Here is a 20,070-nt window from a genome sequence, read left to right as displayed (position 1 = left end):
GTGATGTCAGAATTGGACAAACTCATAAATTCGAGCATCAAAAGAAAAGTGAACCTGTGTTGTGCCTTCTTCACATAGCTTCCGTTGGTCTTTCACTGTTTATTTTCTTGACAGTCAAGTGATTCTTCCTGTTTTAATGTCAATGAATTTTCTTTGGGTGATGTGTCTGTAAAGATGTCTTTGATGTGCATATCATGTAGTATTTTCCCTATATTACCTTCTATGTATTTTATGGTTTCAGGTCTTATGTCTAGTTCTTTAATCCATTTTGAGTTGGTTTTTGTGCATGGTGTTAGGAAGTAGTCAAGCTTCATTCTTTTGCATGTAGCGACCCAGTTTTCCCAGCACCATTTATTGAACAAACTTTTTTTGCTCCAGTGCATATTCTTTGCTCCTTTGTCAAAGATTAGTTGACCATAACTCTGTGGGTTTATTTCTGGGTTTTCTATTTGGTTCCATTGGTTCGTGTGTCTGTTCTGGTTCCAATACCATGCAGTTTTGATGATTATGGCTTTGTAGTATAGTTTGAAGTCTGGGAGTGTGATGCCTCCATTCCCTTCTTTTTTTTCAGGAGAGCTTTGGCTATTCAGGGTTTTTGGTGATTCCATATGAAATTCATCAATAATTGTTCTATTTCTTTGAAGAATAACATTGAAATTTTTATCAGAATAGCATTGAATCTGTATATTGCTTTCGGTAGGATGGCCATTTTAATAATGTATAAACAGCTGGGACTACATCAAATTGAAGAGCTTCTGCACAGCAAAAGAGACAATAACAAAAACAAAGAGAAACCCCACCAACTGGGTGAACATTTTTGCACACAACACTAATGATGAAGGACTGATCACAAAAATCTACAAAGAGCTGAGGAGACTCAACAAAAACAAAGAAAATAATCCAGTCAAAAAATGGACAGAAGAGCTAAAAAGAAACTTCTCTGAAGAGGAAATGCAAATGGCCAACAGGCATATGAAAAAATGTTCAACATCACGTGCAATCAGGGAAATGCAAATCAAAACTACAATGAGATACCATCTTACACCAGTGAGAATGGCACATATTAAAAAAACTAGCAACAACAAATGTTGGTGAGGATGTGGAGAAAAAGGAACTCTCCTGCACTGTTGGTGGGAGTGCAAACTGGTCCAACCACTATGGAGAGCTGTGTGGAGATTTCTGGACCTACTAAACATAGAATTTCCATATGATCCAGCAATTCTACTCCTAGGTATTTACCTAAAGGACACAGAAACATCAATTCCAAAGAGCACCTGCACCCCTATGTTTATAATGTCAATGCATTTTCTTCTTTAAATTTAGAAAAATATTGGTCTGTATCTGTCTTGTACCATGTCGGAAGGGAGAAATCAGTTCGCTCAATTTGCCTTTTTTTCCCCAAATGAACACAATGCCGCTCACTTGCCCTGGAGTGACACACTAGTATAATATGTTTTAAAGAGTGTGATTCTATATCAGTCAAGCAGTGTTAGGCTTCATTACAATACAAGCACATCCTGAATATTGTACTTCTGTTAGCTGCTATTTTTAGAATGATGTCTTCATTAACTGCCTAAATACACTTGGAGCCCTAAACTGGAATTTGGTATTAATTCTGACCTCTGACAGGAGGACTCCCTGTTGCTCACCATCAAGGTTAACAAGAAGTTGCTGGATTGACTGCCTTTTCTCTGATTGCTTCTGTGACTGAGTTCCTCCCTCACTATAGTCAGAGCGCCAGACCTTCACATGAAAATCCTTGTCATTATAACCTTGTCACATGCTTAACTTTCCCCAAAAATCCCTCCTCAGGCTCCCTTCTCCTCTCTAAGATTCCCTGGTCCTGGCTGAGTACCTATGTCCCAGCCTCCTGCTCAGAGACTCCCTGTCACAGACAGTGGTGCTGATACCGCCTGTTACCTGAGCAGGGAAGAACAGTGTAACATTGCACAGGGCAAGGGTTTTTAAATCAAATAGATGTAGGTTAAAAACTCTGGCTCTGACACTTATAAATTTGATCTATTACATCACTTAATGATGGATGTACATTCCAAGAAATCCATCATTGGATGATGTCATCATTGGGGGAATTCAGACCTGACTGTGTACCCTACTCCACACATAGTCTATGGCGTAGAGCCCTTGGGAGGACCAGCACATAGATGATGAAAGACTATACTTAATTTCTTTGTGTCTTGTTTTTCTCCTCTGTAAAAGGAAATTGATGATGACAGTCTTAGAAGCTCATAGAATAATCCAGTGATAATTTGTAAATACACCCTTTTGATCCACGTTGCCACTCTTTTTGAATCTCCATGACCAGCAAGGCTGTCTTGTGAGCTGTGCCTTCTGCTTGAGGAATGTCCTCCCAAGAACCTACTAATTCCTCACAGTTCTCTAGTTCTCCTCCCCCATTACCTTCCAAGAATTATGTTCCTATTCTAAAGTCCTGGTGGCCCCAACTTTCTTAAAAGGAAGAGCCAAGACATACCATATTCAGTGAAAATAGCTTTATGTGTGGCATCTATGCTACTTAACCTTGCTGGCACATCAAAATGTTTACCAAACAGGAAGATCCACTAAGCTTTGGTACCTAGAGGTGTTTTTTTTTTTTTTTAATTTTTTCAGTTTTAAAATTTACTTTTTACATCATTCTTCATTTTTGTACATTATTTGAAGTTTCCCCTCAGGCATAGTCCCCATGGTCTTCCCACAACCATAGCACCTGTGATCCATCACCCCAGTGCCTTGTGCTCTTCCTCCCATTTCCCCCCCACCCTCTTCCCTGCTATTTGCCTCATATCTATGCTCAGCTTGCAAGTTTTGTCTTTATCTTGACCTTTTGGTCAGTTTCTCTGTATTCAACATATAAGTGAAACCATTCAATTTTTATCTTTTTCCTTTTAGCTCATTTCCCTTAGAATCATCCATCCCAGCTCTATCCATGTTGCCACAAATGGCATCAGTATATCATTGTTGATTGCTGAGTAGTCTTCCATTGTGTATACATACCACAATTCCTTGATCCATTCATCTATTTTGAGGCATTTAGGTTGTTTTTATATCTTGGTTATTGCAAATAATGCTGCAATAAACATAAGAGTGCAGTTTCCCTTTCAAATTAGTGTTTTTGTGTGCCTTGGGGGTGCCTAGAGTTTTTGTCAGAGTTTTGGTTCATAGGTGTGTTGACTAAATCCTTTGGCATATGACTGAACTCAATTTCTAGTGTCTTTCCTCTCCCAGAGGTTGACCTGGACTAAGACCTCTTCCCTTTCACCTGGTTGGTCCTTCTGGTGACCAGCATCCATCCTGAAGATATTTAAAGAACTATTATGAGTCTAGCATAACAGAGATACTCCTACTGTTTATGAAATTACAAAGATTTTTGAAGCTCCCTGCTAGGTACTCAGGACAAAGATCAGATGAATTTTTCATTATATCAACACCATCAAATAAATGCTCTTTGATTAAAATGAGAGATTGTTTTCTCCTCAGAAGATAAAATACATATTCTGAAGTCAGGTATGATGTAGGAAAAGAGAGAAGACAGGCATTTAGCAGAGGGAATCTATTTTGCTCTCCAACTTAATTCAACTCAAGATACACATAGCTAAGCAACTTAGTGAATGCCTTTTAAAAATGAGTTTATCAATAGAATTTTCTTTGACTTTCCAAGTTGTGAGTATTATAAGCCTTGATAGCATGTTTACTAGAAATTCTTTTTCATTATCCAAAGATAACAGTTTTGAAATCTTTGTTTGCAAAATGCACTGTTTCACAAAGCAGGTCCCAAGCTGAAATAGCTATTTTGTATGCTTTTCAATGTTATCAAATTGTTTTTTTCAGCAAGAAAGAGCTAAGAATGAAAAAAATATATGACACTGAATTCTCAAGTTAGTTAAGTCCTCAAGATCTTCTAGTTGAATTCCTGTGTATGGTACCTGAATTATTTCACAGTATTTCCAACAAATATTCATGTAGCTTTTACCTGAATATCTCCCTTGATGGGGAGTCCACTATCCCTGAAGGCTGCCTGTCTCAGCTATAGGTAATCCTATCCGTGAGGAAGTTCTTTGTCACATTGAGACCAGCCTGCTCACATTTCCCAACTGGCAGTTCAAGGTCTGGTCCTGGAACTTAGGTGAGGAATGACAGAAGGTTGTGGAATGCTCTTCCATGGATGTGTGATAACATATATCTGAAGAGGAGCCTGTATAACCTGAGAATTTCAGCTCCAGGAAGATGGTGCTCAAGAGTTATGCCTATGACTCTTCTTAGCTGTGAATCTAGAACTTTTTGGCTCCAGAAAATTTACTGATAACAATAATAAAGCAGATAAAACAATCACTGACAGCATTTGAGTGCTATAATGTTCCAGGTACTGTGCTTGGAGCTTTCCTAAATGATCTCACTTAATTTCCAAAACCTGTGGTAGACACTATTGCTTTTATCACTTTGCAGTTGAGTTCACTGAGGCTTGGAGAGGTTCGATAACTTCCTCAAGATCCCTTCACTAATGGTGCCAGTTTCAAACCTTGGGTCTTAACTCTAGAATCCATATCCTTAATGGTTAACAATGTACCACATTCCATTTTAATTTTAATGACACATATGGGTTGCTGATTAGTTTTATCTGATGCTAAGAATATTTTGTGTACAGATCTTTCCATTTGCCCCTGACCTCTGGGAGAATCACCCTTTCCTGGGACAGGGACAAGGCACTTTGGGTAGCTGGAGTGCTGAGGTAAATTTGTAGCAACACAGGGGAAGGAAAATCTAAAAGCACAAACGGTCTATTGTACTAGAATCTAATTCTGTGACTGGTTACGTTAATCTATTTTTTAGTCTAGGCTTTTCTGGAAGCATCCCACTCTGAGGTATGTTACCAGCTACACACTACCTCACAATAACTCTTACTGATGGGGGTACCTGGAGTTTTTATTGGAGTTTTAGTAATAGGTGTGATTGATTAAATCCTTTGGCATGTGACTGAACTCAATCTCCAGTGCCCTTCCTCTCACTGAGGTTGATCTGGACTAAGACCTCTCCCCTTTCACCTGGTTCTTCTGGTCCTTCTGGTGACCAGTACCTGGAGATGATTAGTGCCTCAAGGAATGTTGCTATGAAAATAGCTCACAGATTATTAACTGCCTGGGATCAACAATAATTCAGTAAGTGAAAGTTCCATTGGACTAAGCATGATAAAATGCCTCCACAGTGAAAAACTCAGGGCTGGGCCAATGAGGGAGATGATAGGGCATCCCATCAGAGAATGTATCCAAACTCCCCCTGTTTTCTTACCCTTAAAGCCTTCATCAGTTTTCTGACTGTACTTGTTCAAACTTTTGTAGTTAGTAAAATCCAGTTTTTAACCCGTGAATTTTCATCAAGAAATCCATCCAACCTGGGCATCATGGAACTAGAGAGAGAAATCAACTGTGATTTCTGTGTGAGAAATCCAGAGATTTGCATGAAAGATAAAATGGAATCACAAATCACAACGATGCAGGGCAAGAATGTGATCAGAACAGCAAAATGGAGAGTGGTCAAGCCCTCTTTTTAGAAATCAAAACAGGATCCACCAAGAACATGTGATCTGGAGATCACAAAGCTGGAGGTCACCATTTGAGCTACAGATATGCCAGGACAGCACATTGACCAGCCGGGAAGTCTTATGGGAAAATGCTTTGCTCCAGCTTTGCCACAATAGGGACTCAAGTGACTTGAAAGCTCAGCAAGACTAGATGGTGTGGAGCCTTGCCAAGAAGCTGTCTGTAGGGTAAGGAAAAATGTCAGGCTTTTCTGCCCTCCCACCATCAGGATAGATGATGGATCCTTGCGGTCCTGAATGCATGCCTGATGGCGGGCACCTGGAGTAGGGTGTGGGCATAGGTAGATGGGATTCACCTGGGCTAAGACTGTGCTTTTTTTCAGGGCAGCGTCACAGGGACGCCAGGAGCAGCAGAAGCCAAAAGAGAAGCCGAGAAGAGCAGAGGACGCTGAGAAAGAAGCAAAGAAGGCCGGAGAACCCAGATAGAGTGAAGACTTGCTGGGGGCTGGGAGGCCTGCCAGCCTCCCGGCCCCCCAGCACCCCTGCCTGCTGTGTACTGGGTAAATCCCAATAAAAGACCTGCAAAAGCCACTGAGGACTCTGACTCCTCCTTCATCCATTCTGCATGGGATCAGAAAACCTGCACTGTGTCCATTCCTGGCCCTACACTGTCCTGATTGGAAATGTGCTATAAAGGGGCCGCCCAAGGTAGAATTTCCCTCCATCTCCCCAGTCCTTTCACTAGATCAACGTTTAAGAATGATAGAGGTGAAATTATCAAAAGAATTCAGTTGTTTCTAATTATGTGGTGCCGGTATTATTTTCCAAGAGAGGTTATCATTTTGGGATTGGGAAAACCCCAAGAGAATTAGCAGATGCAGTGTTTTTACGGCTAAACCAAGAAACAAACACAGCTTAAATTATATGTTATTTGAAATGAAATGTATTCTGTGTGAGCTTTACTTTTAATACAATACGCAAAGATCCCAAAGGAGCCAGCGCTGAACCCTGACTCCCTTGGAATAAATAACACCTGTCATCCTTCTTCGTGCTTTCCTCTAGCTCGCCAGGCTCTGTTTGCATTGCTCTGGGTATTTCAGGTTGAAAGAACTCCACCTTTTGTTCTCACTTTATTTTTATTTAATATGCCAATTATAGGTCTTGCTGATCTACTCATGGGCAGTTTTCCAGAAGCCCTGTCTCATTCTGCGTAGATTAAATCAATTATGCTGATTTGATTCCATTGGCTGCACATGTGGGACAATTATTACCCAGGTTGTCTATTTCCCATTCCCGATTTAGATCTACAGCTTGTTCAAGGTAATCACCTCTCCTCTTCTTGTGCCCCATCCATCTGGACTCGGATGCTAGAGTTCCTCTCTCTCTGCCTGAGGAGTGGTAAATTTAGCATGGTTTCTGCAGAGTCCGTGCAGGATCTCCGGAATGCAAAGCTTTGTTGGCTATATCTTGGTGCCACAGAAACTAGCCAGCTTTTCCAGACTGTGGAATTATTCAGAATTGAACCAGAGTCAGGAGTCCAGGCTTTTAGCCCCGACTGGACCAGTAACTTTGTGTGACGGATACCCCTGGATGGTATTCCCAGCATCCAGCTCCCTTTCCCCTTCACAGTAGCACCCAACATTTCTCAGTCATGAGATTTGGGGGACTGATCCTAATTCCAGCTTTAAGCCCAAGGCTCTGTTTGCCTTAAGCCAGTTTGTGTGTCCCATTCAGTGTCACAGTGATGGGTTCAGAGATGTGCCCTGTACTAAGCCACATGAAAGGGGACCAACAAAACCAACTTCTAGAACTTGGGTTGGAACATTGGGGAAGTGGAGTGAGGAAGCAAGTAGGTCTGGGATGACTTAGGACCCATTTTGGGGGGTGGGGCGGTGTAGGGTAAGGTAAAAAAGTATTAGGCTTTTCTGCCCTCCCGCCATTAGGATTGATGATGGATCCCTCTGGTCCTGAATGCATGCCACAGTTGGCATGGTGGGCACCTGGAGTAGGGTGTGGGCATACATAGTTGGGTGTACCTGGGCTGAGACTGGGCTTATAAGGGCGGCATCACAGGGATGTCAGTAGAGCGAAAGGAACAGAGAAGCAAAGGCCATGAGAGAACGCCGGAGAGCCCAGGAAGAGTGAAGACTTGCTGGGGGCCTCCCAGCCCCCCTGGCACCCCTGCCTGCCACGTGCCTGGTAAATGCAATAAAAGCCTGAAAAAGCCACCGAGGGTTCCAGGACTCCTCCTTCACCCGTCTGTTCGGGTTATAGAGATCCTGCCCTGAGCCCTTCCTGCTGCTACAGGAGGGAAAGAGGAAAAGAGATCTAGAAAACACTATTGTCGTTCTCATTTTAGGGGCCCTTGATCAAGTCCTAATTAAATTACATATTACTCCAGACAGTGCAGTTAAATGATCCAACACATTTTCTTTTCATGTAAACGAGTTCGGATTGAGATTGCTATTCCTTGTGTCCAAAAGCATCTGAAATGCTAAGTGGTATTTGGTAAGTTACTTTCACTCTCTGAACCTCAGTTTCTTTATCTGCCATGCAAGGTGCTGGATGGCTGAGGTCTACTCCAGTGCTGAGGTTGTGGGACCTTTTTTGATTTTGTTGCTTCCAGTTCTAATGTACCTGACTGTAGGGTAAGGTAAAAAAGTGTCAGGCTTTTTTGCCCTCCCACCATTAGGATGGATGATGGATCCCTGGGGTCCTGAATGCATGCCTGATGGCGGGCACCTGGAGTGGGGTGTGGGCATACGTAGGTGGGTACACCTGGGCTGAGACTGGGCTTATAAAGGCAGTGTCACGGGGATGCCAGCAGAGCAAAAAGAGCAAAAAAGAAAGCAGAAAGAGCGGAACAGCAGAGAGAGAACGGGAGAGCCCAGAGAGAGTGAAGACTTGCTGGGGGCCTGGCAAACGCAATGAAAGCCTGCCAGCCTCCCAGCTCCCGGCATCCCCTGCCTGCTGTGTACCTGGTAAATCCCAATAAAAGCCTCGGAGGGCTCCAGGAATCCTCCCTTACCCCCATCTGCTCAAGTCAGAGCGAACCTGCCCTATTCCCTTCCTACCACTACACGACTATTTTCACTGATGAGAAAGGAAGGAGGAGGGAGTGTGGATTTTCTCATTGTACTGCAGTCGGTGGTAGGGGTGGCTCAGGAAAGGGGAATGTCTATTGTTAGCTGGGGCCTGAGGAATTTGGCACACTGAGGATGGCAAAGCCTGAGCAAAGGAGTGGTGTGAGGACAGGTTGACTTGATGCCTTCAAGTCACAATTGTGACTTGTGACACACAAAAGTGTGTCTCCAAGCGGGAGCTGCGCGTGCCCGCGCCCCTCCCACAGCCGCCCCGGTGGAGACCTCTACACTCACACATTTCTGCTGAGACTACAAACTCCTTGGGTGCAGCGGTCATATCTGACTGAACTCCGGCTCCCCATTGTCTGGCACAGAGTGCTCTCAGCTCACAGGGTGAGCGTGGCAAGCTTTGGCAATGGAAGGGGACAGGGCTGACCGGAGTGGGCACTCGGGTTGAAGAGGAGAGGCAGTGGAGCCGCAGGATTCGCTTTGCAGAGCGTCTCAAATACCAAGACCAGGTACTGGGGCCGTAACTTACCTTTCCAGAGGGTACTAAACAAGAAGGCAATCAAAGGACTCATGGGAGCAACCGAAATGTCGTCAGCCTCTTAAATGCCCAGGCCATTGACAGATCACTTGGCAACAGGGCATTTCTGTGAGCTAAAAATACATCATGCTCTAGAGACAGCTTGGGAAGTTTCTGGCTTTAGTTTTTGCTCTTGGCATCCTTCCAAGAATAATTAGTTACATATTTAGGTTCATTCCCCACAGGTGTGGAAGATCAGGGTGCAGGCCAAAAGGATAATGTGTGGTGGGAACGGTGCACACTCAGGCATTGGAGGTGGACCCAGGATGAGTCAAACCCAGCATTGATCTGCTCCTCACACGTGCACAAATGCACACACACATAATATTCTCAACACATACACACACAATCACACACACTTATATATATATATGCATGCACACATATGATGTAAGTACACCCTCACACAAATGCACACACACAACATATACACATGCACATAATCACACACATGCATGCACACACACAATGTACACGTACCCTCACACACATACACACTCACTCACACATTGTTTTAGTATCACATCCATATCTTCAGAGGAACCTAAAGTCCGAACACACCGTGAATACTCTTTCAACTCAACCTCTCCAATACATACCCAAACTAAACTCATTCCTGTCCTCCCTCAACCCTCATTTCTTCCTGACTTAGTTTTTTCTACATTTCTTTTTTATTTTATTTATCATTATTATTTTTCTATTAAATTTTTTTCTTGCATCGTTGTAGTCCTCATAGTTCTCCTGCTGCCGTATCACCTGTAAACCATCGCCATATGCACAGCAATATCTTCTCAATCTTTCAGGCTGAAAAACTGACATCTTCTTAAACTCCACCTGCCGTCACTGCCTCGCCCACAACAGTCTCCAAGTGTTGTCTATTTCACCCCATCAGCGTGTCCTCTCTCTGAAAATGGCCCTGATATTTCCATATTCATGTTTTCATTGTTGCTCATCTGAACAACTATTAAACTAACTCAGTCTTCATTTTTGAAATAACCTCAAACTTACAGAAAGTTGTCAAAATAATACAAACCACTGAGAAGCACTTGCATTCTTTAGTAACATGAAAACCATAACCCAGCCATTGAACTCAGGATATAAGAACCGATACATCACTACAATGGCCAGGTGTGCAAATGCCCTTTTTTCCCAGGCTTTTCAAAATGATATCCCAATGCTCTTTTTAGTAAAAGGATCCAGTTCAGGATGACATATATTTAATTGTCATACCTAGTTAGTCTTCTCAATCAACTGAGCCAGTCTTTGTTGACTTCTAGGACTTTGATATATTTGAGAATTATAAGACTTTTTTTGTAGAATGTCCCTCAATTTGGGTTTGCTTTGTGTTTCCCTACAATTAGATATGTTATGCACCTTTTGGGGGAACTTGTTAAGAAGTGATCCAATATGCTTTTTACTGCCTCTTATCAGGTGGTACATATCAGGGCTTATCCCACAGCCAGTGCTGTTAACTTTGATCATTAAATAAGGTGGAGTTGACTGGGCTTTCTCCCCTTTGTAACTGACCAGTCTTTCTTAGGGGGAATACTTTGAGACAATGTAAATATTGTATTTCTCCTCAAACTTTTAATTTGTTATTTATATCAGCTTTAATTCATCGGTTCCTATCTTAGCCAATTATATATAGTCTGTTACCATCATCATTCATTTTGATGCTCAGATTCCCCTACATTTGCATAGGGAGAGTGCCTTATGCTGACCTCTGGCCCTTTTGACATGTTCCCATGAATGTATGAGCACATTCTTACTTTCTGGCATAAGACCTAGATTTTCTTGCCCTGCCCTTGTCCTGAAATCAATGATCTCTCCAAGGAGCCTTGCTCCTATGAAGAATGGCATTTAGAAACCCACATTTGGTATGTCTCTTGATAGTGGGTATCGCTGCTTCCAGGCTTCTGCAGTTAAGGAATTTCTTTGTACACACTTACATCTATACTTATTTCTTTAGTGAAAACCTTAAATTCATACCAATGCCACCTGCCATTCTAATGTTCTCCCTTTCCATGTCTGTAACTCATGGGGGAGAATCGGGTGTAGGTGGGAGGCGTGGGGGTGAAAGAATTCATTAGAGACAGAGTAGAGAACAGGGCAGGTGGATTTATTGAAATATACTGTTAAAATGAGCAGTGTGGGTGAGACAGGAGGGCTCTGCTGAGCAGAGAGTGAGGGTCCCGAAGCTCTATTATACTCCAGACATCATTGACTGATTAGGGTGACTGGTCTTGGCTGTGTCCAGAGGGAAGATCTTAATTAGCATAAAGGGTCACCAGCTCTTCAGATCATCAGCTTAATACCCAGGTTTCCATGGCAGTTCCATCCACTCCCTTTATTCATTCAAGCCTCCCAAACTTGCCTGCTGGGTAAGGAATGGGGTTTGGGTTTTGAAATTTAGCAACGATACCGTGACAGTAACTCCTTTCTGTGATAATAAGAACCTGCCTCCAAGGATTTCTGGCGTGCAGGTAAGGAGATTGGAAGTCGTCACTGCATCCTAATAAGTAGAAAGCTTAGCAGGCTGAAAAATCAACAACTCCTCCTGGATCAGGAGAAGGGAGGGCATGGAGCAAACTGCTGTCTGAAGACGGGAGAGATAGGTCAACACAGGGACTCTCTGCACAATAGTGCACAGATGCACTAGTAGAAACCACTGCTGAAGTCAGAGCCAAAGTAGAAAAACATGAACTGTGACTGATCATTGTTGAAAGTTCAGTGCAGACAACTTTGAGAGTTAAATACACCAGAGGGAATTAAAGACTCATAGGAAGCCCCTCCAAAATATTGTGAGATTTATCTCTAGGAACTCAATCATGTTCCCACAGCAAATAACAGAAAAATCTTCTCTGGCTTCTGGCAGGGGGAGGGAAAAAGTTACCATTTTGAAACTAGCCAGAGCACACTTTATCCTTAAAAAGACCTGCTCTCAGGGATGCTGGTTAACCAGAGTGTAACTGGCCAGGGTATTATCAGAGCCTAAGTGTCCTGGGGAAGGGAAATAACCAATTTCAATCCCCTTGAAGGATCCTGTCCTGCATAAAGGGGGAGAAAAGACTCTCTTGTCAAGTTCTCAGCCTGCAAGCAGACTCACTAAAAGACTGAGACCTACTCACAGGACTATGGAATCCTTGTATATATCCTTGTACTCTTACAACCTGTCTGACCATCAAGAAAAAAATCACATGCCATGACAAAAGGCAACACATACAAGGCAAACATCAGGGCCAGACATGCCAGGGTTGTTGGGGTTAGCACACCAGATATTTAACACAACTAGTATCAATATACTAAGGGCTCTTATGTAAGAACAGATGGGCAATGTAGACAGAGGTGGAAAGCCTAAAAACGAAACCAGCCTGCTGGGATCCTGACCATACTTATCGTCGAGTTTTTCTGAATGCACTAGCTCCCGCTACTGCCAACACAGGCATCTCCTCAACCCAGTCAGCTTCTTGTGACCCCATATGGGGTTGCCCTATAGAAAAACTCTACACATAACAGGGAAGGGGAGGTTCCAGGTTCCCTGCTGCACCAGAAGGAAGGGTGAAGTTGAGCAGGGAAGAGTAGCTAGAGAAGACAGACAGAGGAAGGAAGGGGATCAAGAAGAAGACTGGAGAAGATATGTAGAGCAGAAACATGTGAAGAAGCTGTGCTTGCTTCTCAGCCTTGGACTTGTACTAGGGACTTGGACATGGAAGGAGACACTTGAAAGAGACAGAGATGTGGGTGAGAAACCCGTGGGGAGCTGACAATGGCAGCCTTTATCTTGACTTGGGTTTTGATTTTGCTCTTTTCCCTCCATATTTGCTTGGGTCCTTCTGCCCCTTTCCTATGGTCTCCCCCAAATGATGTCTTAGACTTGTGGCAGACTTTCGGTCCCCAGTGGCCCTGCTTTGGGCCCACCCTGTTTGACTGGGCATTTATCCATGAAGGGATGAGTAGCTTTGAATCATAGGGTTATTATTTTAACTATATTCTTTCTCTTCTCTTTTTTACACATTAATTATATATTAAAGTTATTTTCTATTGAAGTTCTTAAGCACTTGAGTATGTTTTCCCTTAAGGAGGCAGATGGCAGAACCTATTTAGAGAATGCAAGCTTGGGAGTCACAGGGTACCCCTCACCCTGCCTGAAGACACACATTCACCATGCTCTGACATTCTAGCTGGGCTGCCAACACCTCAGGACTCGATGCCAAGTTGCCCTTCCCTACAACACCAGAGTCTGTATCATCCTTCTTGGGCACCAGCATTTTATGCTGGACTGTCTCAGTGTGGATGGCATTCTTTGTCCAGCTGGGCTCTGATTACTCTGTGCTGAGTGTAATAAGACTGAGCATGACAAAAATATGAAACAGCTCTGTGTGTGTGCATATGATATATAGCCTATATCTTTCTATATATGATATTATTTTAATAATCTTGGTTATTCTAATAGGTGTGTAGTGACATTATTGTGGTTTTAATTTGAAATTTCCTAAGGACTAGTAATATTGTTCACTTAGTGGTATGCTTATAAAGATCATAAAATAACATATCTCATCTGTTAGGTTTTCCAAGGTATAGCTTACATATAGTAAAATTCATCCTCTTTAGCGTGCAATTATGTGAGTTCTAACAAAGCACACATAACTACTACAATACTGCTTATAGGCCTCCCTAAATTCAGGCCCAGCAACCACTGACCTGTTTTTTGTTATATAGATGGGACCATATACAGAGAATTATATATCCTTTAAGTCTGCCTTTTTTCTCTTAGCATGATGCATTCATTTTTTGTGTTTTAATTTGAGGTTGCATTTATGCATGATTTATATACTTGAAGATCTTTAAAATTTTGTTTATTTTCATTATCACTAACATATAATAGCATATTACTTTCAGACATTTAACATGAAGATAGAATATTTGTATGTACTGTGAAATATCACCACAGTAAGTCCAGTTACCATTCATTACATACATAGCTAAAAATTTTTTCTGCTCATGAGACATTTTCAGCAATCTCGGCAAATTCCTAAACAGTGTTAAGTATTTTTGCATATTTGTTAAAATATGATGTATATTGCTGTACATTACATACCAATGACACTTATTTTATAATTGAAAGAATGTACTTTTTGATGCCCTTCATCCATTGCTCAAATCCCCCATATCTCCCCTCTGGCCACCACCTATATGTTCCATCTGTGAGCTTTATTTTTTGTTGTTTGTTCAGATTCCACATGTAAGTGAGAATCATATGGTATTTTTCTGTCTCTATGTGACTTATTTCACTTAGTATAATGCCTTCAATGCACACCTATATAGTTGCAAATGACAAGATTGCCTTCTTTTTTCATGGCTGAGTAATATTCTACCAGATACATGCTTTGCACATATTTTCTCTTATACCATGGAGCATCTTTACCTTTTTATTTCCATTTTTTAAAAGTTGTTGTAAAACACACATAACATGAAATTGAAAAGTCTTTTCATTTTGAACAGAATCTTTTGAAGAACAGAAGTTTTAAATTTGATAAATTTCAATTTGTCTAGATTTTCTTTTATGGATCTTAGTGTTACCCCTGATCATTAGACTTTAATAGTTTTTTAGGTTTTGTGATTTGGCTAGTATATAGATGGTCAACAAATAAGGAAGTGGAAGTATGTGATGCTCAACATCATTAATCACATGTGACCATCATTACTGCACATCACACTGCAATGAGGTATCATTTCTCGCCTGTTAGAAGGGCTATTATCCAAAAAGACAAGACATAACAAATATTGGGAAGGATATGGAGCAATTGGAACATTTGAGCACTGTTGGTGGAACTGTAAAATGGTGCAGCCACTGCAGAAATCAGTATGGAGTTTCCTCATAATTTAAAAATAGAACTACCATATGATCCAGCAATTCTTTAGGATATATATCCAAAAGAATTGAAAGCTGGGTTTTTGAAGAGCTATTTGTACCCCAAAGTTTGTAACTATATTATTCACAATAGCTATAGGGTAGAAGCAGTCAAAGTGTCTATTGACAGATAAATAAGTAAAATGTGACATATACATATGTATTAATGCGCTAGGGCTGCCATAGCAAAATGCCATAAACCGGAGGCTTAAACAGTAGAAATATATTTTCTCATAGTCCTGGGGACTAGAAGTCCAAGGTCAAGATACTGGCAAGGTTGATGTCTTCTGAGGCTTCTCTTACTTGGTTTGCAGAAAGCTGCCTGCTTGCCATGTCCTCATGATACCTTTTTCCCCTGCCAGTGCCTTCTTTAGCACCTCTTCCTCTTCTTTAAGGACACCACAAACATAGTCACATGGAATCTAATGCTTCAACATGAGGGATCCATTCAGTTCATAAAATCATGGAAAAGAATATTACTCAGACTTAATCAGGGAGGAAATCCTGTGACATCCACCAGACAATGAACCTTGAGGGTGTTATCACCTAATGTTTTATACATAGATCCCTATGAGTTGACCTTGAAATTTGACCCTCTCCTGCTCCCCAGAGTCACATTAACTGTCATGCACATCTGGGCTTTGGCATATGGCTGTTCACTGTCTCCCCTCCCACCCCATCAAAAGCAGTCTCATCCACTCTTCCAAACTCAGGCAAATGCTCTCTTCAAGGCTTCTATTCCTAATGGAAGTTCATATCTCCTATACTGTGCTCCCCCAGGCCTTTGTACAATACGCAACTCTTTCTTTTAGCCTTTGACACCCTCTTAATTGTCAGCTCTTCCTCTATTGTCACTCATACCCAGCACAGTGGGCACGGACGGTGAATACTGAATCCTGAGTACTGTTGTTGAAGGAATGTGGGTGCAAGGACGTAAATAAAAGAAGAGAATGGGGGGCATCATAAGTCAATCATATTTGGTGAGACTGTTACAGGGCAGGGTAAAGGGCACCCAAGGACCCCCAAACCAGCCCACTCTAAATGGGTTCTGCCACCTGCCACATAAAAACAAACATATTCCAGTGCATAAGAGCTTCAGTAGAAAATCACTTAAATAAAATTAGTGTGCAATAATTAGTGTGAAATAGAGAAAAAAAGAGAAAAATATAGTTTCCAAATCAAGCACCCAAAATTACCCATCCCTTTATGGGCAAACCCAGCTAAACAGGGTTGACCCAAAGCAGGACCACTGAGACCAGAAATTTTCCACCAGTCCAAGGCACCTTCTGGTGGGGACCCACAGGACAGGCCAGACAAGTCTGGAAGGAAAAGAGCAAAATCAAAGTCAAGATAAAGGCTGCCACTGTCAACCTCCCCATGGGTCTGTCACCCATGTCTGTTTCAAGTGTTTCCTTCCATGTCCCCCAAGTCCCAAGTCTGAGACAAAAGAACAGCTTCTTCACATGTCTCTCTGCTCCATGTGCTTCCTCCAGCCTTTCTTCTCTCTCTGCTGCTCCTTAGCCAAGTTTTCTTTTTCAATACCCCACTCAGTCTTTCCTAGCTTCTCCTCCCTGCTCAGCTCCACCCTGTGGACCTGAAACCTCCTCTTTCCCTGGGGATTAGCCCTTTACAAGGCTGCCTGGTTTTGTCTTGGCAAAGTGTGGCCTGGGCTTCCTAGTAACCCCCAGAGTACTTTGGTGGCAACTACATGAACACTATTTTTTACTTCTGATAAGTTTATTTTAATATATTCTAGAATAAAGACAACTGTCACAAACCTGTGTTTTCATGGATCTCATCGTGTGATGGGGCTAAGTGAAAAGCAGAAAGTCAATGCCACTAAAGCTCTTAGTGAACAACGCTATGGGAGGGTACGTGGTAAAACTCCCAAATGAATAGCAATGAGAACCCCAGGCTTGTCTTTGGCCTCCAGAATTATAGACTAACGTTCTCAACAGCATTTGGAAAATCCTATTTTCATTTTGTTTTTCAGCCTGCACTGGCAGGAAGGGATGCGGGCACTGGGGAGGAGGGAATAAAGGCGTGCTCAGCTGTGTCCACCTGTCCCCGAGATGCGGGCTTTGGTTTTGTTCCGAGCGAGGGATGATGAGCCATTCTTACAGAGAATGTCGCCAGTTCCTTTCACAGCCCTGCTCGTCAGCATTTCTGGTGATTGTGCATTGTGGCATCTGCAGACAAGGGATATGTGTTCCGTGCCTCGCTATCAGGGTGTTTGTAAGATACATGTTAAAAAGATCGGTACTTGGTTTGCTTCCAAGTCACAAAGACCTATGTCCTCTTTGAAAATGTTGTTTACGCCCAAAGCTGACCAGGCAGGATGCAGTGGGTGGGGGCAGGTGGAGGAAGAGGGAGATGAGGGGCAGGTGGTAGTGGAGTTTTTATGTTCTAGAAAGATTCTTTGCCTTACAAAAGGATTAATCACAGGGTTCCTTTTAAATGGAAAGTTTCATGAATTTTAAAAGAGGATTTGATTTATAAGAAACTTTTCAGGAACACAGCTGCTGGGCAAAGCAAGCTATTTACACTGACTTGAAATCCATTTTATGAGCCAGGAGTCTGGGGCGTCAGGGGGAGTGATAAAACCCCTTTAGTTTTTAATTGATGAGTGGTATTGACTAGCACAGTTAGGGGTCCCGGTATTGGGCCTGGGCCAGTGTGTTTCTGTAGTAAATATGTGTGAATGTGCTGAGCACTTGAGTATTGATTCATTTATGTACCTGTTTGGCTTTTGCTGTGAAGGGCTTTGTACTTTGCAGCTTTAGAGACAAGCTGGCTTTCACAGAAACCTGTGTCAGAATGTTCCAGGTTGTACAGCATGAATCATCCAGCTCAATGGCCTCTGGGGAGGGGGCCGCCTTGTACATCACCGCCAAGAGGAGACTCAAAGATGTCCATGGAGGGGAGGAGCATGGGAGGGGAGGACAAGAGGTCTTTGCCTTGGAAACAGACCTCAGGGTTTCTTTGAAGCCATTTCCCCTCCCTGTCAGGCTGCTAATGGATACCAGCCTCCCAATACTCCCACTCCATTGAGTTTTTATTATCACCTCTGCCTTGTGGAGATTCCACATGAGCCCATAGGTCCTTAAGTGATTCCCTCTTTCCTGCTCCCTGCTGCATTCATTGGCAGGATAGCAAAAGGTTAGCTTGTGAGCTTCTAGAAAGAGAGACCATCCTATCGCTGAACCTCAAATCTCAACCAGGAAAAGGAAGCCATGAAAGGCTTTTGTTTCACAGATTCTAAGACCTGCCTTGAACACCATCTATGGAATTTCACACTGGAGCTGACAAAATAAGGGTCTTGCACACACACACACACACACACACACACAAAGCTGTTGAAGCCAGTCAAGGAATCTGCTTACCTTGATGTGTTTGCAGAAATTCAGAAAGAGCTGGTAATAGCACCCATGTTCCAAGCCTTAAAGACATTGAGGACACTAAGGTCCCTGAAAGTGGCTGCCAGAAATTTTAATGATGGTAAGCCTTCTTCCAAGACAAGCTGTGGTACTTTAAAATATTTGCTAACAACTTAGTGCAGTTAATAAGTGTGACTAAAGGGGCCTCCTTGGTGGCCTAGGGGTTAAGTCTTAGCACTATCACTGCTAAAGACTGAGTTCGATCCCCAGCCAGGGAGCTGACCCACATGGAGCAGCAGACCTCTCCTTTCTGGCCCATGGCTCCCCTCAGCAGTGTGTTTCAGTCAATCTGCCTGTTCTGCTCCCCTCTCTGTCTCTGGTGAATCCTCTCACCCCCCCCCCACGCCCCCCACCTCTGGCCAGTTCGTCTATGCAAAAAAAGAAATAAAATTAAAACATATATATTTTTGTAAATGTGACTAAAGCCTTAAAATATATATAGAGAAAGATACTGTTTTTGCAGGGTAAAGATGGAAATCCAATAGTGATCAATGGCATTAGTTCACTTGAGTGTCTGCAAGGTAGAAATTTTCTAGGCATTGCCGCTTGCAGAGTTAGGAAAATAAAAAGACCCCTGGAGACTGATCTCGAGGAACTTGCCACCGGGATAGAACAGCAGGTGCATTTCTCTACCCAAGGGCTGTGCCTGTCCAGCTCCTGCCTCCCCTATCCAGACCTTGGGCCTGCTCAGCCGAAGGAGCAGGAGCAAACCCAGGAGGACTTTGTGCTTGGCCAGACTCTATTTTTTCTCTTGGACAAGGACAGAGTTTCTCTGTCAACTGGCCCTGAGCAAGGAGGAGGAAGATGACCATGTCCTGGGGTGCCCTGCAACCCCCACCCTCTCTAACCTGCGGGGGACATGGAGTGAGAGCAGGAGATAAACTCTGTAGTTTTAAGTCCTCAGCGCTTAGTGATGTTTGCTACCTCGGGAGAAGAGCCCCAGCTGATGTATTTTGGCTCAATTCTGAGCAGCTGCAAAGCTCAATCTTAAACGGATCTTGTCTTTATTTTATAGAAAGTGTCAGGTAAATGCTGAGGAAATCAATATGAAAACAAAAGACTCGGGGGGAGTGAAAGGACTCCTGTTCAGCTGCATTTACTTGTTCACACCTCTCTGTGCCTCCATCAATCCACTTAGGACGGAGGCATGTCAGGTGCACTCCCTCCGTGGCAGTAAGGGGTTAGCATTCACGTTACTGATTTCAGCCTGGGCCACACAATTGTGCTGGTGGCTCCATGTAGTGGTGAGGTTTGAGTGAGATAAGGAATATTCCAAAGTTAAAAGCAGCACCAAAGTGAGCATCCATGTGATAATGTCTGAAGAATGTTGGTGACAGGCGCAGTTTGCGTGTCTGTCTCCAGGCCACAGATATTAGTCATTGCCCCCCTACTGGAGGAACTTAGGGGCTTCACTTTGGGGACAAAGTTTAGATTTCCTTTACTAGGCTGCTCTCTGGAGTGTAGCACATCTCCCAAGAGCGTTGGTGGCCATTTTTTTGTAT

At 42.8% G+C, this 20,070-nt stretch overlaps 1 non-coding gene across 1 annotated transcript; it reads left to right on the top strand.

Annotated features, from left to right (window-relative positions):
* The first annotated feature begins 18,490 nt into the window (after nucleotides 1-18,490).
* On the top strand, nucleotides 18,491-18,616 carry LOC119250555 (small nucleolar RNA SNORA33). Its single transcript, XR_005126303.1, has one exon. It is a non-coding gene; the product is annotated as a small nucleolar RNA SNORA33 (small nucleolar RNA).
* The last annotated feature ends 1,454 nt before the right edge of the window (nucleotides 18,617-20,070 follow it).

Source organism: Talpa occidentalis, unplaced genomic scaffold, assembly GCF_014898055.3.
Source record: "Talpa occidentalis isolate TD23 unplaced genomic scaffold, MPIMG_talOcc4v2.1 talOcc4.17, whole genome shotgun sequence".
Taxonomy (NCBI): Eukaryota; Metazoa; Chordata; class Mammalia; order Eulipotyphla; family Talpidae; genus Talpa; species Talpa occidentalis.
The sequence above is the reverse complement of the archived record's forward strand: the minus strand, read 5'-3'. Positions and strand labels throughout refer to the sequence as shown.